Source organism: Schistocerca americana, chromosome 4 (assembly GCF_021461395.2).
Source record: "Schistocerca americana isolate TAMUIC-IGC-003095 chromosome 4, iqSchAmer2.1, whole genome shotgun sequence".
Classification (NCBI taxonomy): domain Eukaryota; kingdom Metazoa; phylum Arthropoda; class Insecta; order Orthoptera; family Acrididae; genus Schistocerca; species Schistocerca americana.
Window position 1 is genome coordinate 532202012 of NC_060122.1, and position 15894 is coordinate 532217905.

The following is a 15894-nucleotide window of genomic DNA, read 5'->3' on the forward strand; positions in this document are numbered from 1 at the left end:
AGAATTCTGTAATTGGCAATAGCATTATCGTGTAAATTAACACCACCCGTACTTTGATTGCACTGAGCTGTTACCCTGGGTTGGGGCAGAGAAATACTTTTCTTTTCTTTTCGACTGTACCTTTTTGTATTCGCTAAAGGCTGAATGGTGCCGCTGTTGGTAACTACTGTCACAGTGGAATTGTCATTCCACTTTATCATCATGACTTCAGCTTTGTTGTCAAACACAAAGTCAAACACACCCTTGCCTGTTTTCCTCATGCTTGGGGTGGATTCCGAAGGGCACTTTACAGTGAGGTTCTCCCGAATAGCGCCAGTGGCAAACAATCCCTTTTGTTTTAAAAAACAAGATAAAGAATAAAAGGAAAAGAAATTATCAAAATATATACAATGACAAGACGGGTCTTCAACAACTGAAAGCAAATTTAAAACCACTTGTTCAGCCATATATTAAGAAAATTCAGATGTTTCACATCCTGCCATCTTCCCATCATGTTGTTGTTGTGGTCTTCAATCCTGAGACTGGTTTGATGCAGCTCTCCATGCTACTCTATCCTGTGCAAGCCTCTTCATCTCCCAGTACCTACTGCAGCCTACATCCTTCTGAATCTGCTTAGTGTATTCATCTCTTGGTCTTCCTCTAAGATTTTTACCCTCCACGCTGCCCTCCAGTACTAAATTGGTGATCCCTTGATGCCTCAGAACATGTCCTACCAACCGATCCCTTCTTCTAGTCAAGTTGTGCCACAAACTTGATCTAATTTAGAAGTGAGGTAGAGAGCTCCTGCTGAGGGGTGACCTTTTGTATCATCAGGACTCAGAAATGGGGGACCACAATCAGTTCTTCGGGCAATACTGTAGACTGCGAGTTTAGTTGAAGCTCAGAGCAAAACTGGCCTTCTCAACCCCCTTTGCAAGTCCTGTAAAAAGTCGAATATGACCTCACAGCCCAGTTTGCTTCACAATCTGCAGTTGGTTGTAACTTTTTTCACCAACGCTGACGGAACAGCCTTTTTAACATGTTGAGTAAGTGCACAAGATTATGCTTCCCATTCCTCGCTGCCATTTCCCTAAGGGATATCATTATTTACCATACATCTGAATTAACAGACTGCAACCTTTTTCACCCTGACACGGGTTACAGAAGGTTTTTCAACTTGTGAAATTTGTGACACTGGCTCATTTTCAGTTTCAGTACAACAAGACAGCGCTTCTGATTTGTTGGTCAGAGTAATGGGTGTAAGACTCTGAGTTCTCCCTTATCCCTGCCTCCCCTGTATGTGGTCTTTAGATCTACAGAGGCATCCCACTTACAGTCCAGCCCACTTGCACAGGAGGAATTATCGATTGGAGAATGTGCCAAATTTCAACAACAAATGCTGCGAGAAAGTCGTTGTGAGTAATGGGATGGGGAAAATGAGGCAGCTTGCAATATGTAGATACAGATGTCAAGTGTCGTGTGGAAGTATCATGCCACATATGGCAGGAAAGATTTTCTTTTGAAACATTCGTGCTGCGATTGAGACAACTGCCGTCGCTCGTGTAACAGCTCAGCAATATCACTACATACGTTAGATCACTCTGCACAGCTGCCTCTACACACTCGTATGACAGTTCAGCACTTTGCGCAGCTGTTTATGCGGGAAACCTCACTCACGCAACGCTAATAGAGGACAGCAGACTACGGCACAATATGTGTCAGACACGTACGACAGTCACGGCATTGTGCTCCCTTACGTAGTGCACGGCAGAAAAGCTATCTGGAGGCATGAACGTTATGTGCTCCACATAAGTAGGCAACAACAGACACTGGAAATCGAAATCTACTTGCTTCATATGCGTGACCTCCACCCGTGAGTCACATCCACAAATATTTTTCACTATAAAAAACGTTACTTCAGATTACAACTGTTAATATAGTAACAAATTTATTGTCGCGTCTTGTATTAGGTAACAATGCATATATTTATAAAGAAAGCAAAAAATCTGTGAATGTCAATACTGCGAAAACAGTTCGCTTTTCAGTTGTGAAGTATAAGAAATAAATTAATGATATTTCAGCATACTAGATACTACTAAATTTTTCCATTGTTCTCGCATACATTACGACCTGCAGGTTGTCGTAGTTCCTGATTTTGCCGCTAAAGAAGCGAGCAGCAGCGACAGGCCACGGGGTAAAGCTCTTTAAACTGAGCTTTACGCACGAGGAGGAGGGGGGGGGGGGGGGGAGGGTGGATGACGGAAGCCATGTCTATCAACATTGCCATCTGGCAGCGCCCGCCAACCTTTCATCTCAAGGTCTGTAGGTTTGTTACAGGGACGGCAGTACTTCCAGAACTGGACACATCTACATGATTACTCTGCAATTCACAATTAACTGACTGGCAGAGGGTTCATAGAACCACCTTCAAGCTATTTCTGTACCGTTCCCCCCGCGAAAAGCGCGCCGGTGAAACGAACACTTAGATCTGTCCGTGCGAGCTCTAATTTCTCTTATTTTATTATAATTATCATTTCTCCCTATGTAGGTGGGCGCCAACAAAATATTTTCACACTAAGGATTATTTATTTATTTATCGTATCCAAGACATCACCATTTTACAAAAAATATATATATATATATATATATATATATATATATATATATATATTACAATGCAAGAGAAGCAGTTATAATACAATAATACATGGTTATAAGGTAAATTAACTACAATAATATAGAAAAGTATGTAACATATAATGATAAGCGCTAAGGATGCGAAACAGAGCGATTTTCATATCCCACGTGAAGCCCAATACACTGCAGCTTGAATAGCCTTGTCATTTGCTTCAAATAGGTCTTGAGTCGAACACGAGTTGTTTAGTTTCCTGCAGACCAGTAGGTGTTGTGGGTCTTGCTGTTCTCCACATTCGCAGGGTTCGTCTGCACTGATGTAGCCCCATTTTTCCAAGTTTGCTCGGCATCTTGATACGCCCGTTCGTAGTCTATTCAGGGCTTTCCAGGTCGTGTATGGGAGTTCAGAGCCAGCTGTGGGTTCTTCCCTGGGGCTATTCCCTGGTCTTCCTGGGTCCACATTGTACCACAGCTCTTCTCGTCGTGCTTTAGGCGATAAAAGAGTTGCTTCAGTTGTTCGTAGGAAACTCTTCCTTGATTTAAGTCGGCGAGGTTGAAGATTGTATCCGAACATTGGATGCCTGGGATCTGTCTCCTGTTTATGTTTCTCGGTTTCTGCGGCAGTCCTTCTTCTGATGTCTGGCGGGGCTATGCCCATGAGGTGGTACAGCTGCTTTGTGGGAGTTGGGCGGAGGCATCCTGTCACGATGCGTCCAGTCTCATTCAATGCTATATTTACTTGTTCAGCGTGGGTGGAATTTTGCCAAACGGGTGCCGAGTACTCCGCAGTGGAGAAACATGAAGCTAAAGCTGACGTGCGCTCCGCATCGCTATTTGTTAGCTTGCGGATGATGTTGTTCCTGGCACTCACTTTCATCTTTGTGGCCAAACAGTGTTCCTTGTAGGTGAGAGCACGGTCAAGTTTAATCCCAAGATATTTTGGTATGTCGCAGTGGGATAGATGTTGTCTCTTCCAGCTTATGTTGAGTTTCCTCCTTGCTTCCTTATTACGTAGGTGAAAAGCACAGACCTGGGTTTTTGCTGGGTTTGGCTTGAGGTGGTTATTATCATAATAGTCACCCAGCTTTTCAATCGCTAAAGTTAATTTACTTTCTACCTCTTCAAAGGTTTTTCCCTGGGTGGCAACGACTGTATCATCTGCATAGATGAAGGAGCGAGCGTCTATGCTGATCGGTTTGTCATTGGTATAAATATTATACAGCAAAGGGGCGAGGACGCTACCTTGAGGTAGGCCGTTTTTCTGGGTCCGCCATCGGCTCTTCTTCGACTGCAGCGTGACAAAATATCGTCTATTCTGCAACAGGCACTGGATGAATTGCGCCAGTCGGTAGTCTTTTGTGGTGTTATATATTTTTGATATTAACTTACTGTGGTTTATGGTGTCGTAAGCTGCTGTAAGGTCGATAAAGGCTGCACCTGTAATTTGTTTCCGCTCGTATCCATCTTCTATGTACTGTGTAAGGTTGAGGATTCGTCCACAGCATGACCTTCCTGGGCGGAATCCTGCTTGCTCTTTAATTGTATTCTTGTCTACATGTTCTGAGATGCGGTTAAGGATCATTCTTTCTAAGACTTTATAGAGCTGGCAAAGCAGGAAGATAGGCCGAAAATTTTTAGGGTCTGTGGGGTTTTTTCCAGGTTTTGGTATAGCTACTATATTTGCCTTCCGCCAAGTCTTGGGGATTTTCATTTCAAGAACACATTTGTTCATCATATCTAGTAACCACTGTCTGGTAACAGGTCCGAACATTTTTATTTGTTCTGGGCGTAGATCATCTAGGCCAGCGGCTTTATTAATTTTCATTATGGAGATGGAATCTTCTAATTCTTTCAGAGTAAAGGGGGTGCCTAGGTGGTCTTTTTCTTGAGTGCCTCTCTGTAGTTTCTTTCTTGGGTGCTTCCTGTTGGTTTTACCATTAAGTAGAAGTTGATTTGCTATTTGGTTTGGTGTGACCTTATACAATTTTGTGTATTAGATGAGGGGTCATTATTGATGTTTTTAAGAAGTTGCCAGGCCTTTCGGCTATTCTGTTTCATGTCTAGGTTTGTGATTAGATTACACCATTTCATTGTTCTTGAGGCTGATATGGCCTGGAGGAGTCCTTCTCCCGCCATAGTTGTTTCCTCTGAAAAAGGGTTTTCCTCGAAGAGCTGTTGGTAATGTTCCAGAAGAACCTTTGAGTTTCCGTCAAGTCCAGGGATATGACTAGTTCGGCAGCCTCGGGGGATATTTCTTCGGGAGACAGTTTTAACTAATTCAATGAAAGTGTTATATTTTTCCGGGCTAGCATCAAGGTTCTGCACCTCTTTGTCAAGTTCTTCAGAGAATTTGTCCCATAGGGCACGTTTAAAATTAAAACATCTTTGGAAATGGGTGGTTCCTGGTTTAACAACTGCTTCAAAAATGGTTCAAATGGCTCTGAGCACTATGGGACTCAACTGCTGAGGTCATTAGTCCCCTAGAACTTATAACTAGTTAAACCTAACTAACCTAAGGACATCACACACACCCATGCCCGAGGCAGGATTCGAACCTGCGACCGTAGCGGTCTCGCGGTTCCAGACTGCAACAACTGCTTCAACTCGACATAATATAGCTCGGTGCTGTGTATGTGGGAGGGGTTCTCCCACATCCTTCCTGGTTTGATGTGCTAAGTTTTCGCTGACAAAGATGTTATCTGGATTGTATCCACGGTTCCACCTGCTGCTGTTGAAGGAATATGGAAGTTTGGGGTCGTGTATTAATTTAAGGCCAGTTGAGTCTGCCCAGGTTTCTAGGTCGTCCCCACTTTTGTCTGCGTGCCTGTACCCCCAGGCTGATCCATGACAGTTGAAGTCGCCCATTACTATTTTCGTTGGTTGTGAGTTGAAGTTGGTTGGCTCACTGAATCTGTACTCCCTGCTCGGTGGATTATATATAGACGTCACAGTGCAGGACTGTAACTCTACAGTCAAGATTTCGATGTCTTCTTGAGATGTCAGTTCTGCAGATATAATACCTAAGCCCATTTTGGCGAAGATTGCGCTGCCATATTGCTCGTGTGGTCTTTCAATTACTAATTTCATCCCGTGGATCTTTGGTCTTCTATTTGTGGGGCCAATGTGGGTTTCTTGGATTAGTAAGAGATCACAGTTGTGAGTTTTACATGCTACAGCAAGTAGCACTTCTTTCTCATGAGAGATCCCTTCATTGTCTGTGGACACTATATTTAGCGCTGGCTTTGATAAAAGCCTTTTTGTGGTGTCTTGGTGTTGAAAGGATTGGCCGTTAGGCACAGGCCTAACGTTGTCTAGGGTACGCCCGATCGTTGTCATGATCTTCGGGGAGGCTCCTTTCGTGTACCCCCACACTAAGGAGACTGTTGGTGATTTAAATTTCATGAGAAGATTCTGCCACGACGAAAAACGCATTGGTTTTAATTATTGCCACCCCAGTTCGCGTTATCGTATCCGTGGTATTCTATCCCCTATTTCGTGATAATGCAAAACGAGCTGCCCTTCTTTGAATCTTTTCGGTGTCTCCGTCAATTATCAACCATGTCTGATGCGGATCTCCGCCCCCCCCCCCCCTCCCCAGACCACACAGCAATACTCCAGAAGTGAGCGGACAAGCTTAGTGTAAGCAGTCTCTTCAGTAAACCTTTTCTATTTTATAAGTGTTCTGCCAATAAATTGCAGTCTAAGTTTTCTCCACAACGTTATTTATGTGGTCGTTCCAATAGTTATTCGTAATTGTAATCCCGAAGTATTTAGTTCAACTGACAGCCTTTAGATTTGTGGGATTTATCGTGTTACCGAAATTTAGCGGATTCCTTTTATTGCTCATGTGGATGATTTCACACTTCTCATTATGTAGCGTCAATTGTCACTTTTTGCACCATACAGATACCTTTATATTTACTTCGCTTCTTTGGTGAAGGAATTTCGGAAATCCGTGTTTAGTAACTCTGTTATCAGTGACATCACCAATGTTATTGCGTAGCGAAGGTATTGATTGCGTCTTGTCGCTGGTGCACCTTATATACAACCAGAACCTCTTTGGATTTTCTTCCAGATTTCGAGACAGTTTCGTTGTGGAACTATTACAAGTATCTCGCACTGCAGTTAGCGCGAAATTTGAGCTTCTTTAAGACTTTGCCAGTCTTGGAGTTTTATATTCTTTTGAATTTGGCAAGCTCTTTTTTTGGTTTTTATTTTTTACTTCTGCAAAAGTGTACTGACCTGTTTTGTGTATCATGGGGGATTAGTGCCCCCTCTCACTAATGTACACTCCTGGAAATGGAAAAAAGAACACATTGACACCGGTGTGTCAGACCCACCATACTTGCTCCGGACACTGCGAGAGGGCTGTACAAGCAATGATCACACGCACGGCACAGCGGACACACCAGGAACCGCGGTGTTGGCCGTCGAATGACGCTAGCTGCGAAGTATTTGTGCACCGCCGCCGTCAGTGTCAGCCAGTTTGCCGTGGCATACGGAGCTCCATCGCAGTCTTTAACACTGGTAGCATGCCGCGACAGCGTGGACGTGAACCGTATGTGCAGTTGACGGACTTTGAGCGAGGGCGTATAGTGGGCGTGCGGGAGGCCGGGTGGACGTACCGCCGAATTGCTCAACACGTGGGGCGTGAGGTCTCCACAGTACATTGATGTTGTCGCCAGTGGTCGGCGGAAGGTGCACGTGCCCGTCGACCTGGGACCGGACCGCAGCGACGCACGGATGCACGCCAAGACCGTAGGATCCTACGCAGTGCCGTAGGGGACCGCACCGCCACTTCCCAGCAAATTAGGGACACTGTTGCTCCTGGGGTATCGACGAGGACCATTCGCAACCGTCTCCATGAAGCTGGGCTACGGTCCCGCACACCGTTAGGCCGTCTTCCGCTCACGCCCCAACATCGTGCAGCCCGCCTCCAGTGGTGTCGCGACAGGCGTGAATGGAGGGACGAATGGAGACGTGTCGTCTTCAGCGATGAGAGTCGCTTCTGCCTTGGTGCCAATGATGGTCGTATGCGTGTTTGGCGCCGTGCAGGTGAGCGCCACAATCGGGACTGCATACGACCGAGGCACACAGGGCCAACACCCGGCATCATGGTGTGGGGAGCGATCTCCTACACTGGCCGTACACCACTGGTGATCGTCGAGGGGACACTGAATAGTGCACGGTACATCCAAACCGTCATCGAACCCATCGTTCTACCATTCCTAGACCGGAAAGGGAACTTGCTGTTCCAACAGGACAATGCACGTCCGCATGTATCCCGTGCCACCCAACGTGCTCTAGAAGGTGTAAGTCAACTACCCTGGCCAGCAAGATCTCCGGATCTGACCCCCATTGAGCATGTTTGGGACTGGATGAAGCGTCGTCTCACGCGGTCTGCACGTCCAGCACGAACGCTGGTCCAACTGAGGCGCCAGGTGGAAATGGCATGGCAAGCCGTTCCACAGGACTACATCCAGCATCTCTACGATCGTCTCCATGGGAGAATAGCAGCCTGCATTGCTGCGAAAGGTGGATATACACTGTACTAGTGCCGACATTGTGCATGCTCTGTTGCCTGTGTCTATGTGCCTGTGGTTCTGTCAGTGTGATCATGTGATGTATCTGACCCCAGGAATGTGTCAATAAAGTTTCCCCTTCCTGGGACAATGAATTCACGGTGTTCTTATTTCAATTTCCAGGAGTGTATTTGCCATATATCTCTCGGCTGCCTTCCATCCTATTTCTTTGAATTCAAAACACAGCTGATCTACGTTTCAATAGATTAAAAGGAGTGGCCACTGTCTCTTAGGAATCCGTCAAGCGGATTTTTATCTGCTTTTTTAAGCAGTAGTGTTTTACGTTTATTTTTGTTGCGTTTGAATGTTACGGTATTCAGTATCGCTACAACAACTTTGTGGTCCGGAACGTCCTGGCAGATTAAAACTGTGTGCCGGACCGAGACTCGAACTCGGAACTTTTGCCTTTCGCGGACAAGTGATCTACCATCTGAGCTACCCAAGCACGCCTCACGACCTGTACTTACAGCTTTAACTCCTCCAGTACCTCGACTCTTGCCTTCCAAGCACTTGTCCGGAAAGGCAAAGGTCCCGAGTTTGTGGATCGGTGCGGCACACAGTTTTAATCTGCTAGGAAGTCTAATATTAGCGCACACTCTGCTGCAGAGTGAAAATTTCATTTTGGAACTTTGTGATCGTTAATCCCTGTATCTGTCATGATGCTCCCTATTCGCTCGAGATTGATTGTTGCTAAGAGGTCAAGTATGTTTTAGCAACCACTTACGCTTCAAGTGGGCTCATGAATTAAAAGCATTCACTGCGATTTTGGACGACGTTTTATGCCTACCACCGACTTTAAAAATGTGTTTTTGAAGTGAAAGAAAGAAAAGAGAAGGAAATAAAACGAAACACATAGGACTGAAAGGAAATGAAACAAATGAACTATTAAAATGAAGGGAAATAAAACAGAAAGTAAAGTAAAGAAAAATAAAAGGTAATGATTAGTTTACACGAATAAGTTGTGTGTCTGGTGGAAGGATCTCGCCATAGTAAGTGGCTGCATAGCGATCTGCAGTGTAATGAGCATTTGTAAACTAGACGTTTCAGATAAGAATGTTTCTGCGGCTGTGAGAAGATTATGTTATTAAATGAAAAGACGATTTTGTTGGCAGAATCGAAAGTAAAATCGGAGTGAACGACAACGTGAACGAGACGCGGAACACATTGCACGATGTGAGGACAGACTTCGTGCCAGAGAAGCACTTCACGTAATTACTGTGAGATCCGGCAGCAGAACAGGTAGCAAAACACATTACCCTAACGAGGTTTGTGACAAAAGCGTCAATTCCCGTTCGCATCAGTGCGTATTTAGACCGCTTCACGCAAGTGTTCGGAAGGCAAATGTAATCAATAGAGCGGTGGCTTGCAAGGCGAGGGAGGGAGTGATACAGCCGTGTCCTGCTTTTGTGGTCTCAAATCAGTTATGAAAATTAAAGTCAGCGTAGTATTCGGATGTTTTATTGCATTCCTGTCTCGCAGTGCTAAACAACACAGATCTAAATTTTAGAAGCTGTAACGTATATTTTACGTCAAGAATAATAAATTCAAAACAAAACACACATATGGCCAAACAAACCCAACTCATCTCAACATCTGTTGAGTGTAAAACCTATTCTAAGACCTGAGAACTTTTGGACTCCATGATTTTGCTTAGTCATATTATTGGCTGCCAGTAACAAAATTATTTGCATAATTACTAATAGATTTCTTCCGTGGTAAAAGATATTTGATGAATTAAATGTACTGCAATGAATGAAAACGAAACATTCTTTAACATTTATGTGGTTAAGTAGGGAACACTAATACCAAACGTGAAATTCACCTTTTGCCGGCTTGCAAGAAGCGCTTCAGTACGTACACTCATCAAGAAAGTGTTCTGCAGCACGGCAACTATACCCTAAATCACGTTCTGTACTTATATGGAGTGTTCCCCTTCTACAGCTAAATATTCAGTTTGCTACACGCTGAGGAAGGGGTTGCACCAGTTACTTAACTGGTATGCAAGAAAATCTGAAATAAAGCGAAAAGCTAGACGAGAGCGTGCTGAAAAGTAATGCCTCCGAATTTTTATGTGAAAACTCTTACAGCTTTTTAAATAAAACAATCGTTATTAACATTATACATCTTTATTGTTCATGGCTGTATATTTGGAGCCCTGTGCCACAAGGGGACTCCGAATCGTATAATGTAACACGGTGGCATGTAACGTAACTATGTCGCCGCGAAAGAAACAATTTGCTGTTATCGAGTTGCGAATCCGAAGAATTTGTCCACAAATGGAACACCCTTTACTTCAGCATGATAATACTAGAACACACACGAGCGCTACGACATCTGCAACAATCCAACGCCTTGGGTTCACTGTCATCGATAATCCTTTATGTAGTCACGACATCGCTCCATCCGATTTTCATCGGTTTCCAGTACTTAAAGAATACCTTCGGAGATTCACTTTGGTAGTGATGAAGCGGGACAACCAGAGGTGAGGTTGTTGCTCCGTCAACAAAGTCGAACATTCTACAGTGACAGTATCAACAAACTGGTCTTTCGATTGCAGAGATATGTTCGTCGCCAGGGTGACTGTGTCGAGAAATAAATATAGATAAATGAAGAATAACGATGTAAAATGTTAATAATGTTCCATTTATTTAAAAAGCTTGAAGAGTTTTGACGGAAGAAATTAGGAGGTATTACTTTTCAGCACGCCCTTGTGATTATGGGCCATAACGAAGACGTATTTCATTGTGACTCTCATATCACTAGATCTCCGTAACTCTGTACGACTTAACGCATCACCCTGTACCAAAAATTCAGCAACAAGTTTGGAGTTGGCCGAACGTCGTCTCACGAATACTCTGCTGCACAGAAATATTGTACTGAAAATGTAGACCTGTTCCATTATTTGGATAAAAATTGTTTTAGTTCGTTGAACGCATACTGTCCGTAGCAGTATGCGTCTTCCCATAATTGAATCATCTGCAGGGTGTCCATAATTAATGTCCCATTTTCAAAACGCTGTAGAAAAAGAACCCTGGTCCCTTTAATCCCACAAACCACAAAGAGAACCACTGCTCAGAATGGCGTCAGGTTTGAATAGCATATTATTGACGCAGGGGGAAACGTCATGGAACAAAACAAAAAATGACCAATAGATAGCGTTGTTAAAAGTCAGAACATGCACACCAACAAATGTGCGGCACACCGCTGCTCCTCGGTTTGCGTCCGAGACGCCCAGCATTACAGTATCCATGAATGTTCGCCAGTTGCTGGTAAAGCTGTTTTACAAGAGCGGTGACTGCACCAATAGCACTGAAGAGGCTATGAAAAAAAGCATTGGTCTGATAAGAAAATATTATAAAAATCGAAAAGCCGGTTTCTTTTGAAGTGCATTGTGGCAGTTGGGGGAAGGCAGTTGGCCTGTCGAAGATGTGGTCACAGAACTGCAGGAGGAGTGGTGTGCAAATACGCAGTGCACGGAAAATCGCCTGAAAGTTGGAAATATCTTCGAGCACGATACATAATATCCTATGAAACATCATGCATAGCTATTCATACAAAATCACCCATTTTCAGGAGTTGCTTCCAGCTGAACTGCTGAAACCTCTGGAATTTTTGTTCGCATGGATGTGGACAATCTATGGCCATGGAGCATTCTGGGGACAGACAAAGCCCATTTCCACCTCCAATGACATGTCAATACGCAGAATTGCAGAATATGGACAACGGAAAATCCACACGTACATCAACTACTACGACTTCATTCTACAAAGATGACTGCGTGATGCTGGTTGACGGCATCGGTTATCGTAGGGCTATATTTTTTTTTTTTTTTTTTTCGAGAAGATGAGTCCTACGGGCGCTGTTATCTGTACGGGCCCTGTTGGTAAAAGCAATGAGAGTCTTTTGCGCACCAACGTCATTCCAAGCCTTCAAGACCATGGATGTGTGGATAGGGTCATTTCTCTACAGTCTGGTCGTCCATATCACCTGATCTCAATCTGTGTGTGTTTTTTTTTTTTTGGCTGTGGGATTATGTAACAGATGTTGTGTTCAGTGCTCCAATTACCAAAGTAGTTGAATGGGAGGGACACATTGCACAACGCATTTTGAACGTGGCCCCTGAGACACCAAGATCTGTTGTGGAACATGCTGTTTCTCTATTGTGGCAGAAAACGGTGGCCAGCATATTGCATGTGTCTTGCTCCAGTCTCACGGCAATTATAAACCGATTTAATTGTTGTTTTTATGCGGTTCTTGACTCCAGGAGGATTAAAACCCAATATTTCCCATCCGATGTGGTACTATCTTGCCGTGGTGGATCGGCTTACCCAACAGTGTCAGAAATTTTGACTCCCGAACTTGTGCCGTCATGCACATTGAACAGCACGGATGTATAATGTGCAACTCCGCCATCGTATTGCGAGTCATCTGTCATTTGTAGCCGACCCCATTTATGTTTAGATGCTTACAGTGCTGTCTATTGGTACAATTTTCGTTTAATTTTTTGTTCGATGACGTTTCCCCCAGTGTCAATAATATGCTGTTCAAATTTGACGTCATTCTGAGCAGTAGTTCTCTTTCTACAGCGTTTTGAAACTAGAACTTCAATTATGGATGCCCTGTATTTGCTGCGTTCCGTAGATCACACCGAGACGGAGAACCTTTAAGTAAGTTTTGTGGAAGAGTCAACGTATACGTTAACGAAAGATACACAAAACACTAAGTCAATCTGTACACTGTATCAGCAATAAACAATTACTACATTACTAAAAACTATTTGTGCTTACGTCAACGTAATGTAAGCTAGTGTATTACAAGGAGAGACACACAAAAAAAGTAATAGCAGCATCTTTCTCAGGTACATGCACAGCCTAAAAAAAAAAAAAAAAAAAAAAAAAAAAAAAAAAAAAGCGAAGGCCCTGCAGGGGAGAAGGAAAAGAAATGAAAGTTCACGGGATGAGAGGGTACGTAATGTTATTTCAGTGATTACAAAATCGAGTCAGATTTAATAGAACTTGTCTGCTACACACCCTCTGGCCTGGACGCTTCCACTGATTCGTTTGGGAATTGTGACATAATGCCGCTGTATCCTCCCCTGGCGCCAGCTGCTCAACAGCTGTTGTAACTGGTCCTTGATGTACTGGACACTGGCAACTGGGACGGACCTGATGTCTGAGTTAGCGTACGAACATTGTACTGTTGAAAAAAAGATACTGTTGCTACAAATAACATAAGGGGACGTAGGATGTCCGTGAAGTATAGCTGTGCTGACAGGGTTTCCTCAGCCCCTACCAACAGATGAAGTCATGCCCGATGGCTGCTTACACTATGACGCCGCGAGTAATAACGCTGTCTCTCTCAAAAACATTGGTAGAACGGGATCTCCGCCCATGGTGTATACGTGTACAAAGTTTCACTGACAGGCGACCACGTCTTGTAGATGCTTCACTTTTTGCCGGACAGTGCATTATATACCTGCAAGATACCTCTATTAGTATCTTGATGTCTGCTTAATTGAATTCTCATTTTAAGAGAAACCAATTACCTACATTTGTTACAAAATGACTTATTTCCGGTACCCTATTATGTGTCATGCAGCTTGAAAGGAGTATACGGGGGCACACTTATAGGTGGCACCAGAATAAGATAAGAATATTAATAAATTAAAATGAACTTAGTATCACAGTCTAACATAACAGTCGCGACACTCACTGCTGTAAAAGTTGTTGCCGTTTGACAGATGGAGCGACACTATCGCTCCAAGCGGCAGGTAAGGCGAACGTCAGACACGTCGTAAGCATAATGTTTGTTAGCATCCATGTCCTACGTAATTTCCGAATTATTCGAGTTAGTTTCTTGCCTCCAAGAGTTTATGTAGTATCATAAGGCATATATGTTTCTAAAAATGATTCTAAAATAAGCGCAAGTGTGGACAAAAACCATGAATAGTGTGGCAAGCTACAACACATTCGTGAAGAAACACTTGTGACATTGGGCAGAATTGCAGCTTACCACGTTGATATCAAAAGAATATAAACACACAGATTCACATGTAAGAAGCACAGACATGCAAAAGCGATGGACAGCTCGTTTATCGTTCTGTAGGCCTACTGTGTTTGTCATTGTCGCCTGTTGCCACAAGTACGACCTTCATCTTTATATTATTCTAAGCAACTGCTAAATAGTGGGAGAAATATGCTGAAAACATTATAATGAGCTGACTACATTACATTTCATGAAAAATCAAATATTTGAATAATTTTCAAACAATCTGTCTGTAGGCACTTTCCTTGTCCCATGACAGTTTCGCTCGAAGTCTAGCGATCTGCAAATTCTGACACTTCACACGCTTTTGTAACACACGATCAGCTGCACTTAATCTAACCACTTCATCGTCAAAGCAGGTCTGTGTTGACGATTCTCACGAATGTGGCACTAATACATGGAGAGTTGAACTGGCTGCTCCTGTGTCATAGGACTGTTTTACAGCTTTAGATTGACTGTCGAATCTTTGTGGCAGTTTCCTCTTCATCGTCAGTTGAGGTGGCTTATTTGGAATGTCAAACAGTGTGGGTACTACATTTCACGCGAGTTTGTTATTGTCTGCGTCCATGAACTGGTTTTGTTCGAAATGTAGCGAACAAAACCTAATATTATTATACAGGTAAACCGGGTCTTTCTTCATAAGGTCTTCTCGTCTGCTATTAACTAGCCATATTTTTGCTCCTAAAACGAAACATTCATCATTTATACACATACATTTGCAAGTGAATCATGACGATACAGTTTAGTAACATGATGGTATATACCTCTCAGGATCCTTAGGAAACCTAAAAAAGACGGCTGTGGTGTCTTCTGCCTATTGCTGCTGCAATTCATTGCGCTACAAACGCTCCCGATCGTAAAAACCATTGTATAAATCAAAATAAACAATTTCACGATCGCGCCGAACTCACAGTTCAACCTACCAGCCGCTTGGAGCGCTGCTGGCGCTGAAGGCAACAAAATCGAGGCGAAGTGTCGCGACTGTTATGTTAGACTGTGCTAGTATACTGTAAACGGTGAATGTCTTTGATAGGCTTTATATCGTAGACCCAGAGATACTGTTCGTGCTGGAATAAGAGAGCGCTTGGCGCACAGTTATAGGTACCTGTCTGTGAGGGAAAGGATGAATTAGGCAGTCTTTGGGGGGTACTGCGTCAAGCCACCGACAGTTAGATTAATGTAGGTATGTCAATATCGTTGAAAATGGAAGCAGAAGTCTTCATGCATTAAGGTAAAGATGTTCAATAATTATGATTTCTGTTTTTGGCAGCGCGTTAGTATAGGTGAGTTGGCTAATAATTTGTAATTGTTGAGTAACCCCAGAATGTACGTAAACGGTTTTGATAAAAAGGCTAGTTAGGTATTTCATTTTTGTAATGCGTTTAATATTTGTTAAGAGAGCTATGTGGAATTCGATGATTTGCATTTATGTTGCCTTAGTGAAGTTAGATAATACTTGCTGTTTAAATCTGATTGTTTGTGAATCAATTGTCAGTAACGTAATTGTCAGATGTTTTTTGAAAAGACAAACTTAACTTGCAATATAATTTTGCTAAAAAACTTTGTGTTAGTAGTTCACCATAATCAGTTCCGCCTCCCAGTCCAGGTCATATATTTTTCAAAGAATTTGGATTTTCTTAAATGATCTCGTTTA